Genomic DNA, 13,792 nt, shown 5'->3' with positions numbered 1-13,792 from the left:
GCCTTCATCTTCACGTGGCATCTTCTCTCTGTGCATGTCTGTCTCTGGGTCCAAGTTTCCCTTGTTATAAGGACACCAGCCACACTGGATTGGGGTCTAACCTAATGACCTATTTCCAATAAGGTCACATTCTGAGCATTTCCACTGTTCTGGTCAGAACAAAATACACATGCATACAAGCTATGAAACACAAACTGTGTAATTTTGGTGATTCTGCATACATGTTGAATGCTCTTATATTTACACTTAAGACTGGCATTGTATGATATCAAGGAAATGGTAAAGTTCATGTTAATAACAACATTTTAATTTACTTTTACTTAAAAGGATATTAAATAGCAAATTAAAAATTCACAGTAAGTTGGGAGAGAAATGACAGCAAAAAGGAAAAAGCTTTATATTTTAATACCTTAAACAGCACTACTTTCCGACATCTTGAACAAGGGCCCCACATTTCTGTTTTGCACTGGGCCCTACAAGTTACGTCCCGTCTAGTAGACTAGAATAGCCCAGCCCCCCACAAATGGTCCCAACATAAACCCTCAGCCATCATGATGGACACCCGGCACCAGTGACTCCAAACACCGAATGCTAGAGCTCCAGCTCAGATGCCCTGAAGAATTACCACATGTGTAGTGGCTTAAACAACCCACTATATCGTCTTACATTCTGGAGACAGAAGTCCGACTTGAGTGTTACTGGGTTAAAACTGAGGTGTTGGCAGGACTGGGTTCCTCACTGGACACTGGAGAAGACTCTGCTCTCTTGCCTTTTCCACCTGCTGGAAGCGCCTGCATTTCCTGGCTGGTGGCCTCTTCCTCCATCTCCAGGGCCAGCAGCGGTGGGCAGAGTCCCTCTCATGTATCAAGTCTCTCCTCCTGCCTCTTTCTCTTCTCTCTAACCCTGCTGGGAAAGTCTCCCTGATTTTAAGGACTCACGTGATGAGACTGGAGGAACCCAGATATTCCAGGATAACCATAGCCCGCACGGTATCCAGAGACTTAATCTCCCAGCCATATCCACCTCCAGGTCTCACGGAAGGGCAGTCACTTGTCAGGACATGGAGAACAGGGGGATCCCTTACAGCAGGAGGGCTAAGGAGACCAAGGCTTTCGTCTTCCTGGCTGGGTCGCACAGGAAGAGAAAGCAGGTTCTGGGTGGAATACCCAGCAGCTGCAACAGCATGTTCATTGGTGGAGAGAGAGGGCAGAGACAGAGGCAAGAATTACACGAGATCCTGGTTCCAAAGCAACATCGCACAATGCAGCAGGAGGCCAGGTCAAAGAGACATGGTCCGCCACCCGCACACCGCTGCCGTGGGCGCTTACGGCGGTCCCCCCAGGACTGGACTTGCAATATCCTGCCACACTCTAAGTGCAGCAATTAACTTTGTTGTCCTATTTTCTCCAGTGTCAGATTTATGTTTCTTTTGCCTGATTAGATAGCCACAATAATCATGTCAGAGAGAGATGAAGACACTCTAGGAAACATAAAATTCACATATAGCTTTCGAGTTCTTTAAGTCAAAATGGAATTTTTAAATCTGGGTATTATTTATGGTGATATTAAATTTGGTTGTTGTTTTTAATGCCGTTTAAATTGCCATAGAGGCATAAAGCAACAATAACAATAACCAAAAAAAAAAAAAAAGATTTTAGTGACACCTAACAAGCATGCTTGTGAGTCAGGCTTTTAGCCTAAAACTTAATTAACTCTGCAGTAATATAGCAGAGGCCATGCACTATGTGTAAAAGAAATCCAAAAGAAAGGGGGGAAAATTTATGCCTACAATAGCAACAGCATTTTTACACTGCTGATTTCTGAGTAAGCAAGGCACTGGAATCAGAGAGTATATTCATTTTTAGTTGGCACATATTTTTTGAAGAAATGGAATATTTTTAGCTAGGGGGAAAAAAAAAGCATGCAACAATTTAAAAAGAAAATGACTCTAAGTGCTTTCACCCAAAACTCTAACTTTCACACAACCTAGACACTGTAACAAGTCTTTGATTAGGGAAGTTGGTAACGGAGGAAGAGGGAGGGGGCTGGACACTAATGGGGGCTGAGTGCTGATCAGAAAGCAGACATGGAATAACACATCAGGGTCAAGAAGGAGAAGAATGGAGGAGGGCCGTCACAATACCCCTAGGCCGCCAGGAACTCACGGGAGCGCGCTCTATTTACAGGTAAAGGTGATTCTTTCCTGGGCTCCAACCAGTAAGCAAACAAACCACTGCTCTGTCCTGAGGGGTGAAAGAAACCCTGCTCTTGGGTTCTGTTTCTGGCCACCTGGGCAGCCTCGCCAGGATGAAGGCCAGCGTGGGAGGCTGGAGGGAAGTGGACGCACAGATCAGCTTGGGCTGTACCAGCCCAGTGAAGCCTTCTCAGCTGAGCTCTGGCCGGACGCTAAATGTTCAGCACACATCAGAGCTCTTGACTGGCGATCATACCATCAGCACCAAAATTGTTACAGCAACAAGGCAGCTCCACGGGGATCCCCAGGGAGGGGATGGAGATGCCAGATGAGGGTGGGTGCTGGAGTTCAACTCTTTTGTCTTTGTGGAGTGTGCCACGGTGTCGTGACAGAGCACACGCGGGGGTGATACCTGAGGTCACCGCCCATTGGTGAGGCTCTCCCAGCCAGAGCCGAGGCCTGTACAGCACAGCGCCACACAGGGGCCCGAGACCCGCTCTGAGTGGGATGCTTTCTGATGTATTCCACCTTTCCAGCTTGATTCTCTTTGCCCTCTTCTCCCAGAGGCCTGCTCTCCCCAGGAGGCAATGAATAATACAATAATACAACGCGGTGGACAATCCATGTCAAAGGCTAAGTCTCCAGAAGGTTGTAAGAGGTGTGCCCATAGCAGAATTTCGGGGCACTGGGGCAGACTAGTAACAGATCATTTTAGTCAGGTGGTCTTTTGGTGCCCCCCCAGATTATGCTGTCGACTAATCATTATCTCATTCTGTCTTCTGTTTTGTGATGCATTTACACACACTTGATTTTGTTTGATCAATTGTTAATGCAGCAGGTTTTTTAAAGCAACTACGGGAGGATGGAACAAAAATAGGCCACCATTCCGTCCTTCAAGGGTCTGACAGTCCCACAGGGGAAACAGGTACGGGCTGTGATACCAGGCTGACTGTAAAATATGCGTGTTTTAGGTCCACTGTGGAACTGTGCAGAGGAAGCACCCCACCTCAGACTGGGGCCAGGGTGGGGAGGTGAGAAAATGTCAGAGGAGGGAAGCGTGGTGCTAAGAAATCGTGATAGCCGAGGGTGGAGAGGTCAGCCACATGGGGTATTTGGAGAAAGGCAAGTAGCCCGTGTGCTTGCACCATAGGCAGAGGAATAAAATCAAAGATGACATGTTAAAGGTGGTCTGGAGCCAAACTACGAAGACTTGAAAATCATACAAAGCAACATGATCCGACCCACTCCACAAACACCCAGATGGGAGAGACCCCAGCACTCCCCTTCACAGACACGGAACCTCAGTGGCCAAACCACTCAGCCACCGAGCAGCAGGGGTGGCCCTCCAATGCCGGCCTCGTACTGCCAACCCGCTTCCCTCCTTGACACAGAGTAGCCAGGCCCGGGGCCTTCTGTGCTGCTTACCCTCAGGGCCGGTTACCTCAGTTCTACACTTGTCTGTTGTGGGATTAACTGTGTCCCCCCAAAAGACATGTAGAAATCCGAGTCCCTGGTGTGTGCGATGTGACCTTATTTGGAAATAAGGTTTCTGCAGTGTCATTAAGGTGGAAGTTAGGATGAGGGTCGTCCGGCATAGGTTGGGCCATTAATCCAATATGAGTGGTGTCCCTATAAGAAGGGAAGAGACACAGAGACGAACACAGAGGGGAGAACCCCATGTGAAGACAGACACAGAGAGGGTGCCACAAGTGATGACGGAGGCAGAGATGGGGAGGTGTAGCTGCCAGCTGAGGGACGCCAGGGGCTGCCAGCACCACCAGAAGCCCAGACGTGGCTCTGCTGACACGGACTCGGACGTCTCGCCTCCAGAACTGTGATCACACGTGTCTCTGCTGTGGGAGTTTGTTGCAGCAGCCCTAGGAAATGCATGCCACGTCCAAAGCAGCTCTGGAGCAAATGTACAGCTATCTGAGTGCTGGGTTTAGGCCAAGGGTAGAACTTACAGAGCGTCTGTATGGATGAACATGCTTCCAGCCTCCAGGTAATTCAAACCTGGAGTCTTCTCACCTTGCTTAAGGACTAGAGTTTAATGCCCTCCCGTCACCAGCTCAGAGGCTGTGGACTGGCTTTGCTTTCCCAGCTATTCCCGTCCAGAGCAGGACAAAGGGAAGTGAAGAATTCTCCAAAAGGGTAAAACTGGGCCAATCCCAGGCTCATATAATTTGTAAGAGCACTCAAAACCAGACAGAGAAATGTTTGACTCAAACATTTGAAAAGAGACTCAAAGTTCACCCTCCTTTGCCCATCCCCTCCTCCAGTGAAACGGAGACTCAGTCATCTCAACTGCCTGCTGTTTACACATAAACTTTATCCCAGAAACACATTTTGGAGTTAGCAAAACTGTAAGGATGCCAGAACAGAAATTCAGAAGGCAGAAAGTCAAAAAAAAAAAAAAAGGCTGACTTTTCTAAAAACTATGGAAATCAAGACCAAATAACAAGGATTGTTCTAGAATTCAAAACAGCTTGAGAGAAAGTATCTTTGCCAACAATGGAAAACTCAATAACGAGACAGAACAGAGGAAAACTCTACCCAAATGAAGAAAAGAAAGAAGCATGGGAGGGCTGAAACGTCCGTGGACTAAGTCCGTCCTGCACCCAGGAACATCCAGATGTGGTCGCTTACTCCACTTGCAGGAGACAAACATTATAAGCTTCATTTTACGGATGAGAAAACAGAGATGCAGAGTTGGGCTTGTTTGTCGCAGTCACAGAGATAATGAATGGGAGAGCTGCATTTCAAAATCCAGTGTTTTTGATTGGATTCTTGTTTTTAGGATTTTTTTTTTCCAGATTACCCAGGCGCAGCAAGAAGATGGAATTTTGGCATCCTGATTAAAACGTATCAGTACTGAAATGAAAACACAAAGGAGTTACACTGAAGACTGTATACATTTTTTAAATATGAATAATGAGAAATGAGAGCTTCCAGTAAAAAACAGAAAACTTAGTTTTGTTCAGATATGATTGTTCTAAGGCAAGCATGAATAAACCAGGCCATAATGCAAGAAAGAAAAATCTGCTGAGAAAAAAATGACAATTTTTTTGCTTGCCTTTGAATCTCAAAATATTTGGCACAAACCTTGAGAACAGTTCAAAGATATTTCCTACCAGCTGTAAGTTAAATATTAGAAGTGAATGTCCTCATTGTGAATACAAACATAAAGTAAGAACATAAAACTGTCAGTTTCAAAGAAGACTGTGTTTCTTGTGCAGCTGGTACCTTATGAAAGAAGCATGAACCCCATCCTTTTCTTCATTCTCATCTGTGACCCTGGTGTTGGGATGCCCATGGCCTGCAGCAAGATGATACTTCCTAGAAGGTTTTGAACAGTTTGCTTAACTCGGAGCATGGGGAGAGGGCAGGGCATGAGATGGCAGGTCATAAATACAGATACTTGAATCCTAGCACTGCCACTCTCTGGGGCAAGGCAGCCAAATTCTTTTTCCAAGTACCCTTATCCATGAAACGAGGATACTGAAGAGCTGTTGTAAACACTAAATTAGGTAAGTGTGTGTAAGACACTGGCTGTCCTTGCTTGAGTGGTGGCTCCCAACAAACTATGTTCACTTCCGACCCCCAGAACCACTGAATGTGATCTTATTTGAAAAAAGGGTCTCAACAGATGTAATTAAGTTGAAGATCTTGAGGTGAGATCATCCTGGAACACCTGGGCAGGCCCTAAATCCAATAACAAGTGTTCTAAGAGGCAGAGAACACAAAACACAGCCAGGGAGGAGAAGGCCATGAGAAGACAGAGGCAAAAACTGGAGAATCCACAGACCAAGGAACACCTGGGTCCACCAGAAGCTGGAGGAGGCCAGGAACAACTGCTCCCTGAAGCCTTTAGAGGGCACACAGCCCTGCTGACACCCTGATTTCAGCCTCTAGCCTCCAGACTCTGAGAGAATAAGTTTCTGTTGTTGTCAGTCACCCAGCTGACATCAGTTTGTTAAGGAGCCCTAAGAAATAAGCATGCCTGGAAAATTCTCTAAAAAGAGTTCACTCTTTCCTCTCCTTCACCCCTTTCTCCAGCTTGAAGGCCCCTACCCTTAGACCTAGGACACAGACCCCTCATGGACAACCTGCCATGCTCCCCACCTGTATGAAAGAGGAGAAGTCAGAATTGTCCCCACTGTACCGGGGCATCACCGTGAGGAGCAGAGGCCCTGCCGTGCCTTCATGAGGACTTCCCGCCATGACTTGTGGTCCCGCGCAGCTGGACAGGCAGGCTGGGATGCACACGGCAGACAATTGGTAGAAACAGCCAATGAGGAGAGAGTTATGCTCTGTGCCAAGCACTGTCAACGTACCTGCTCTCCTGCATCAACACATTTCATCTCTATAACAAGTTTATGAGGCCTATCCAGCCCCCTCTTACAGAGAAGACCGATGTCCAGAGAAGCTGAATTATTTGCTCACAGCAACAAAGCCAGGAAATGCCAAAGCCAGGGGATTTGTGGCCTGCCACTCTGATTCTGGAATCCATGCTTTTAACCCCTGTATTTGGTTCCTGTGGCTGCCATGACACACTGGGTGGCTTATGCAACAGAGATGTATTGTCTCACTGTTCTGGAGGCCAGAAGTCTGAAATGAAGGTGTCGGCAGAGCCAGTTCCTTCTGAAGGCCGTTCTCGCCCCATCTCTTCACACCATCTTCCCTCTGAGCATGTCATTCTGTCCAGATTTCCCCTTTTAATAAGGACACTAGTCGTCTTGGATTAGAGCCTGCCCTGAAGGCCCCATTTACCTTGATTACCCCTGTAAAGACCCCGTCACGCAATAAGATCACACGCTGACCTGTTAGGGGTTAAGACTTCAACATATGAATTTGGGGAGAACACACTCCAGTCCATAACAACCACTGCACCATGCTGGCTCTCATAACTGAAAAGTGAATGAGTGAATGAATGAGAAGTTGAACCACCATGTGTCCTGCTGGAAGCCACCAGCTCTGAGGCACCCTTCGCTGCTAGCATTGCTCTTACTGATTTGCAGTCCAAGCTCTTGCAAAACCAGCAGATGCAGCAAGAACCATCGGTGGATGTGAGGACTGTCTGTTGGAATCAAATCCTGGTTCTGACACTTCTTCATTGAGGGACTTTGGGGAAAGTTTTCAATTTCTGAGCTGAGCCTCTATCTCTTCTTCTGATGCGAAAAATATACAGTCCAGACATCGCAGGGCAGTGAGAGGACGAAATGCGAGCCTGTGGAAAGCAGAGCGTGTGCGAGGGCTCTGTGAGTGCTGGCCCTGTCCTCAGCCAGTGCTGCCTCTCTCCTTCTTCTGGGGTCACTCTGCTCATGTCCTCTGCTGGCCTCTTCCCTGGGTGGCTCTAGAGCTCACCACTGGGTGGGTATTCCCAGCCTTGAATTCTCACAGCATCTCTTCATCATCCTTTTCCTCCTTTTGACATCAGTGGGAATTAGGACTTACTCAAGAACCCGTCTTGGTGGAGCAGCATAACAGCAGGTCTGGGCATGGCCAGGGCTGAGCAACCATGGGCCAGCTGTCAAATTACAGGGTCCAGAAAAGCAGAGAAAACTCAGGCTTGACTCAAGCCAGAGTCTCTATTCAAAGGCATATAATTCAGCTGTACTTCTGGGCTCCTCATTTGATACTCAAAAATCCTGTGAGATTCATAAACCAGACACTGGTTTTCAACTTAGAGAGAGTATAAGTGACTTGTCCAGTGATAGTCCAAATGCAGTGGCCAAAATCAACAACAGTAGAAATGCCAGGGGGGTGGGGAGTCAGAGGGCACCACTCAGCTCAGTTCAATTGGTTTAACAAACATTTACTGAGAATCAAGCAATCACTAGAGCCAGTGCCAGAAAACAAGGGCCCAGAGTAGCAACAGAGATGTGTCTTTGCCTGCTCCCCAGGCACTGCCAGGAAGAGGGAGCAGGAGTGTGGGGGTTATGGGAGGGGAGTGTGCACATGGCTCAGCAGGCGTTCTGGAGCACGAGTGACCAACCCTGGTCAGGGGTTCAGGGGAAACTGTACGGAACCACTGGCAAGGCAGTAGAGGTGTGAGGAACGAGAGATTTCTGAGCAGAAAGCAGAAGAAGGAAGTGGAGACAATGGTGTGGTCTGTCGGCCTTTGCAGGCAGAGGAAAGAGCCATGGAAGCTGAAAAAACGTTCTGCTAACTGGAGAGCAAACCTCGGTGAGGGGGGTGTGGCAGTAGGACCCAAGCTGGCATGGGGGCAGGGGCCAGGTGACAAAAGGCTGCTTGCCTATTGCCCGCCCCACGTGAACAGTAAAGGTAGTTGCAGGAGACATTAAGTGTTTTACACAGAAAAGACAAACCAGCTTTGAATCTGAAGAACAGCTCGCCACAGAGAATGGACTAGGGCAATGGTCCTTAGTCTCCACTATTAGCAGAATCTCCTGGAAGGCTCCTTCAAACACACATTGCCAGGCCCGCCCGCAGAGTTTCTAACTCCGTAAGTCTGGGGTAAGGCCCGAGAATCTGCACTTCTATCTAGTTTCCAGTGGCTCCTGCTGCTCTGGTGATCTTGCTTTGAAAGCCACTGCACTAGACAGTGGTAACCCTGAAGGGAGGGGCTCCAGCTCAAGGACACTGAGAGATAAGGCCCTGAGCTAAGGCGGTGTGGGCTGCGTACAGATGCGGGGCTGCATCTGAGTCTGGGCAGCAGTGGGACATAACAAGAGGGGGCTGGAGCCCGAGGTTTCTGGCTGGTGCGACTGGGTGGACTGGGGTGAGCACCTGAGTTGGTGGGTGGTGGGGCAGTGATGGTTCTGGGAGGCCACCCAGGGAAAACCCTGCCAGGCTTCACACATCTTGGGTCGGAGGGTCTTCGGTGGAAATGGGCAGAGCTCTCCAGTTTGGGGCTCAAGGACAGGGTCTGACTGGAGACCAACTTGGTTTTACAGCCGTCATAGTGACTCGTCTCGGCAGCCTTTATTTCAACAGCCATGCAATCAATGAGAAAATTGCAATCTGTGTTACTGCTTTAGAATAATGTGATAGCTTATCAATACCTCTTAGCATGTATTTTAAACACCAACTACTCATAGTCCAGAAAAGTGCAAAATGAGATACTCTACATTTTGCATTAATTTGCTAATCACCTTCTGAAAATATTATTTACCGATGAATTTGAAATACCTCCAATGTAGTCTGTCTCATGCATCCAGGCTTTATTTTAGGGAATAATCTAGGTCATCCACTTTAAGCACCACAGTAGGAAATGTATAATTTGTATCTTACTGTTTTCTTAATAATCCTGTTCTCCATAAATTAGGTTTTATCAAATTTTACAGTGAAGAGAAGTTGCAACAAGCATCATTTTTCACTGTTCTCTACCGACATTTTAAGTTTCATTTCTCTCTACTATTATTAAAAATATACAAATGATTTTATTTATTAGAAAACAACTAAAATAGGAAACATAAGTAAGTGAAAAACATTTCAGTTACTATACTAAGCTTGGCAAATATCAATTCCAACATGACTTCAATTACTCAAATTACTATATTGCATCTATTACTGAAATTTTCCATCGTATCAGAATATAAGTGGACAGATCTTTGAGAGAGAGGTTTGTGTGTGCTGTGTCTTCTCCATGAGGAAGGCCGTTTCCCAGGCTCTGGAGACCCACGTCGTGTCGCTTGAGCAGCATGGTTCCTGCTATCCCGTGAAGGGCTCTGTTGGGTGGATCCCAGAGGTGGCCCTTTCTCCCGCATGGCCTGGCAGCTGCGTCTGCCCAGGAGAGGGAGCTGCTGGTCACTCCCTCCTCGTCCAGTTAACCTCTGACTCTTCCTTCACAGCTCAGCTGGAATAATCTCCCCTCAAGAAAGCTCACCCTGACTTTGCTGATGAAGCAAATTCTCCTCTTACTCATCCTTAGGGAACCAGGTCCCTCTTCTTAGAAATGCCCCAGTCGTTACTGTCATGTTTCTCATTACAGCAGACTCTGTTAACATCCGTCTCTCCCACTGAGTGGTAAGCTCCCTGAGGGCCAGAACCAGGGCTCCGTGGTGGTGTTTCCAACATGAAGGGCAACACCCGACCCCAACTAGACACTCAAACGGCATCTGCTGAATGAATGAATGAATAAAACCTGTAAAATAAACATGAAAGAGCAGAGGCTCCTCTGTGCCAAGACCTATGATTACAAGATGAGAAAATGCTGTTGGTTTTCCTTCTTTGCTTTTGCAAGTCTTTTTCCCAGTTCCTCTTCCTGGAATCAGTTCATACAGCAAACGTGGATAAGAGCTGAACTCTGAGATCCAGCCGCAAATAAAGTGCAGTATTTGTAAACATTTAACCCGGGACAAATGTTGGAGTGAACCGCGGCCATGTGGCAGGGAGTTGTGCAGAGTTTCTCCGTGGGTTTTAATTGAATTGAGGGTTGGAAGCCCTTGCTACAAGGCCCCTCCCCAACACAAAGAAAAATGTTTTTAACCTTTAGAAAACTTCCATATTTGAATCGACTCTCAACTTCCTCTCCCCACTGCAAAGTTCAAAAGTTGGGAAGTTCCTCTTGCTTAACTCCCGAAATGCAATTCTGTCCTAAGCTGGGCTTTTCTTCCCAGTACGGTGGCTAAATAGGTCAGCCATTGAGTTAAACTTCCCGTCCCCAGTTCGGCGGTACTGGACCCATAAATCTGTAAGGAAGCATTAGCAATTCAGAAAGAATGAACAATTTCAATAGGAATGCATTTCTTCCTTCACCCTCAACTAGGAATCAGAAATGCCTAACATCAGTAGAGCTGGTGAGGCCTGAAAAGCTGTAACCTGCACATCTTTTCAACATATGAGGAGCTGTGATCTGAAGAAAAGGCTGAAACTATAAAGATCTTTATGGCTCTGTGGCCCCTAATAATAAGCTCCATGCAGGCAAATATTTTCACCTGTGTTACCCATAGCTTAAAACGGTTCCCGGAACAGAACTCAATAAATATCTCTTGCATGATGAAAGAGTGAATAGGTAAACGAATTGAAAACTTAGTCAGTTCCAGGTGCTCTTCTAAGTACATGACATGTTGCAACTCATTTCATCCTGACAACCACCTTATAATGGTGGCCACTATTACTCCGTTTCCAGATGAAGAAACTCGAGAGAGGTGGAATAATTTGTGCCAGGCCACCGAGCTTGAAAGGCAGGCCTCATCCCCGCTATGGCCAGACCACGAAGCCAACGGTCTCCCAGGGCAATGGGCTCGGTTCACACTCGTGTCCCTGCCGCCCACACCTTCAGTGACAAACTCGGGCTTCAAGCCTGTGTGTCCACGCCATGTTGACACCCAGGCCTCCGCACCTTCCTATATGCCTGGGCCTGGAATGCACTAGCCTGGGACACCCCACTACCACCCAGTTATAAGGGGGCTTGTCTACTAACGTATTTCCTACCCTGCGTGGTTACCCACCCGGGAAGAGTTCTGTTAAGCAAAGCAGGTAAGTAGTCGGGGCGACAGGCCCTTGAGGCTGAAGCAGCAGGAGCTGTGCTTTGCTGAAGTCTATTTTGCGTATTTCCTGGCATCACTAGGTTGTGACTGTGAGATGCAATCATTCTTATTTTTAAGAACTGAGTAGTCGTGACAAAGCCCAGAGCCTTCACACCCCTGGGTGTGGCCTCTGTGTGTTCCTCCATCCTGACCTCTTCCAGCATCACACCCATTGCCTCTGCCCCTCGGGATACAGCGTCTCCCAGGCATACACGCCCTGCACTACCCACACCTTCCTGGAGAAGGAGCTCTGCCCTCCTAATCGCCCCCGCACAAACCACAGCCCCTGCGACCTTTAAGAAGAATGTACGGAAGGTTTATTGTTCTCGGAGAGACAGCACCATGTGTGTGTCACAGTCACTCCTGGAGCCAGGCAGGTGCAGATCCATGGGTCCCCACTGGACTTCAGCATTCCTGCCTGGCCCAGGGAAGCCACTTCTGTCTCCGTCCATGGAAATCTTGGTGTCTCCAAACCTCCGAGTCCTGACTGACTTCTTCCTCTCCCTGCCCCAAGCTCACCTTTTCTTCAGTGTGTAGCCTGTGGCCCATCCTCTAGCATCTAACTCAGAAGGCCTGTACCAAATAATGACAATAATTCACAGAACAATACCCAAAGTCTGCCTTATTCAGTTTTAAATAACACCACGTGTGGAAATCCACCAGTCCAATTCCAGAAACTCTGTGCTGAGCCCAGTTTCATTGTCTTCCATCCCAAACAAGGGAAGAAAACACCAGGCCTGCTTGTCCCTCATGCCAGGGTCCAGTTTTCCAACTGACCATCTAAGTACTTGGGGACGAACTCTCACACATACGCACATAGACAGACAGACAGACACACACACACACACACACACCCTTTAAGAACAAATAATGACTATCAGACATAGGGAGCTTTAAATTATGATTCAAGGGGGAGAAAGAACATAGGACACAAGGAGACAATCTGGGTGAGGCCTACAATTTTTGTTACCCAGCAGAGCACTGAGCCACCCACCGGACACATATGCCTTCACGTTATGCCGGGCATCTAGGGCCATCCAGATATGGCCCATTTGTCCTTTCAGACCCACTCTCCCTCCCTGCTCACCTTGCTGTCTGATCTCTGGCTGCTTGGTGTGCAGTGTCCTCTGAATTACAACTCATCTTGGCCGATGAGGAGTCCAGAGGGAGATTGGGAAGCAAGTTAGGATCTTTATTCCTCCAGCTCCCTCCCTGTTAGAGGGGTGGGGTGTCCCCCTGGAGCTGGCCATGTCCCTCAGTCCTCTCTGTATGAATCTCCCAGGTCGCAGTAACTACTCCTCCCCTTGTCACTCTAGGTCCAGGGGTGGTGACAGCTCTGTGTTATCAGGACTGGTTACTGCACTATCTTCCGGGCTCCCAAACAGCCTGCCCACCCCTTTGTAAGCAGTCCCTTTGTTCAACCCTCCCTAAATCATCCTAACTTGAGATGCTAGCCATCTCCTGGTAGGATGCTGACTGACAAGGGTTTTTCAAGAATAGAACTGCGTGGCTAAAAGAGCTGGACATATTTGAGCAAAGGAACAGTCTCCTGGTAGTTTCTGAAACTACTGAATGTTCTAAGCTCCTGTCGGGTCGCTCCTGGGCCCAGTGTTTTTCTCTTCCTCTGTCTCCACCCAACACTCTCTTCCTTGCGCTGTAGCTGGGCTTTTGTTCCCAAACACAATAAAAAGTGCCGGAAAGCTAACAATACAAGTCTTGGCACCTATACGCAAACTATACTTTTCTCCTTATTTTCCTGTAACCTGCAAAAGGAACAACATGGAAAGCAGAGGAATGTTGTTATGAGCTGGACAACCTCCATCCCGGCCTTTCTAGGCTGACATTTAGAACTTATTACTTTAGAGTTTCTGTTTTATAGGGAAACTGGCTACAGTCTTATTTTTCTCCTTTCTAACCACTTGCTTTCCAAATATTATTAAACATTTACCCCTAGACTGAGGTTCTATTGCATTTTTAAATTGTAGTATTTCTCAAGTGATTTGAAATGTCTGTTTAGAGCAGCGTTAAAGGGACCCACAGATTCTATGATTACAGTACTCTTAACCTAGAAGAGGCCATCGTTTGTCTTTGGAAATATCCTTTT

The 13,792-nt window shown here is 47.4% G+C and overlaps 1 long non-coding RNA gene across 1 annotated transcript; it reads right to left on the bottom strand.

The window, feature by feature from the left end:
* Positions 1-9,352: 9,352 nt before the first annotated feature.
* On the bottom strand, positions 9,353-12,958 carry LOC140685566 (uncharacterized). The gene is made up of 2 exons (XR_012058829.1): positions 12,776-12,958; positions 9,353-10,848 (listed from the first exon to the last, which is right to left on the bottom strand). It is a non-coding gene; the product is annotated as an uncharacterized lncRNA (long non-coding RNA).
* Between the last annotated feature and the right edge of the window lie 834 nt (positions 12,959-13,792).

Source organism: Vicugna pacos, chromosome 14 (genome assembly GCF_048564905.1).
Source record: "Vicugna pacos chromosome 14, VicPac4, whole genome shotgun sequence".
NCBI lineage: Eukaryota > Metazoa > Chordata > Mammalia > Artiodactyla > Camelidae > Vicugna > Vicugna pacos.
The sequence above is the reverse complement of the archived record's forward strand: the minus strand, read 5'-3'. Positions and strand labels throughout refer to the sequence as shown.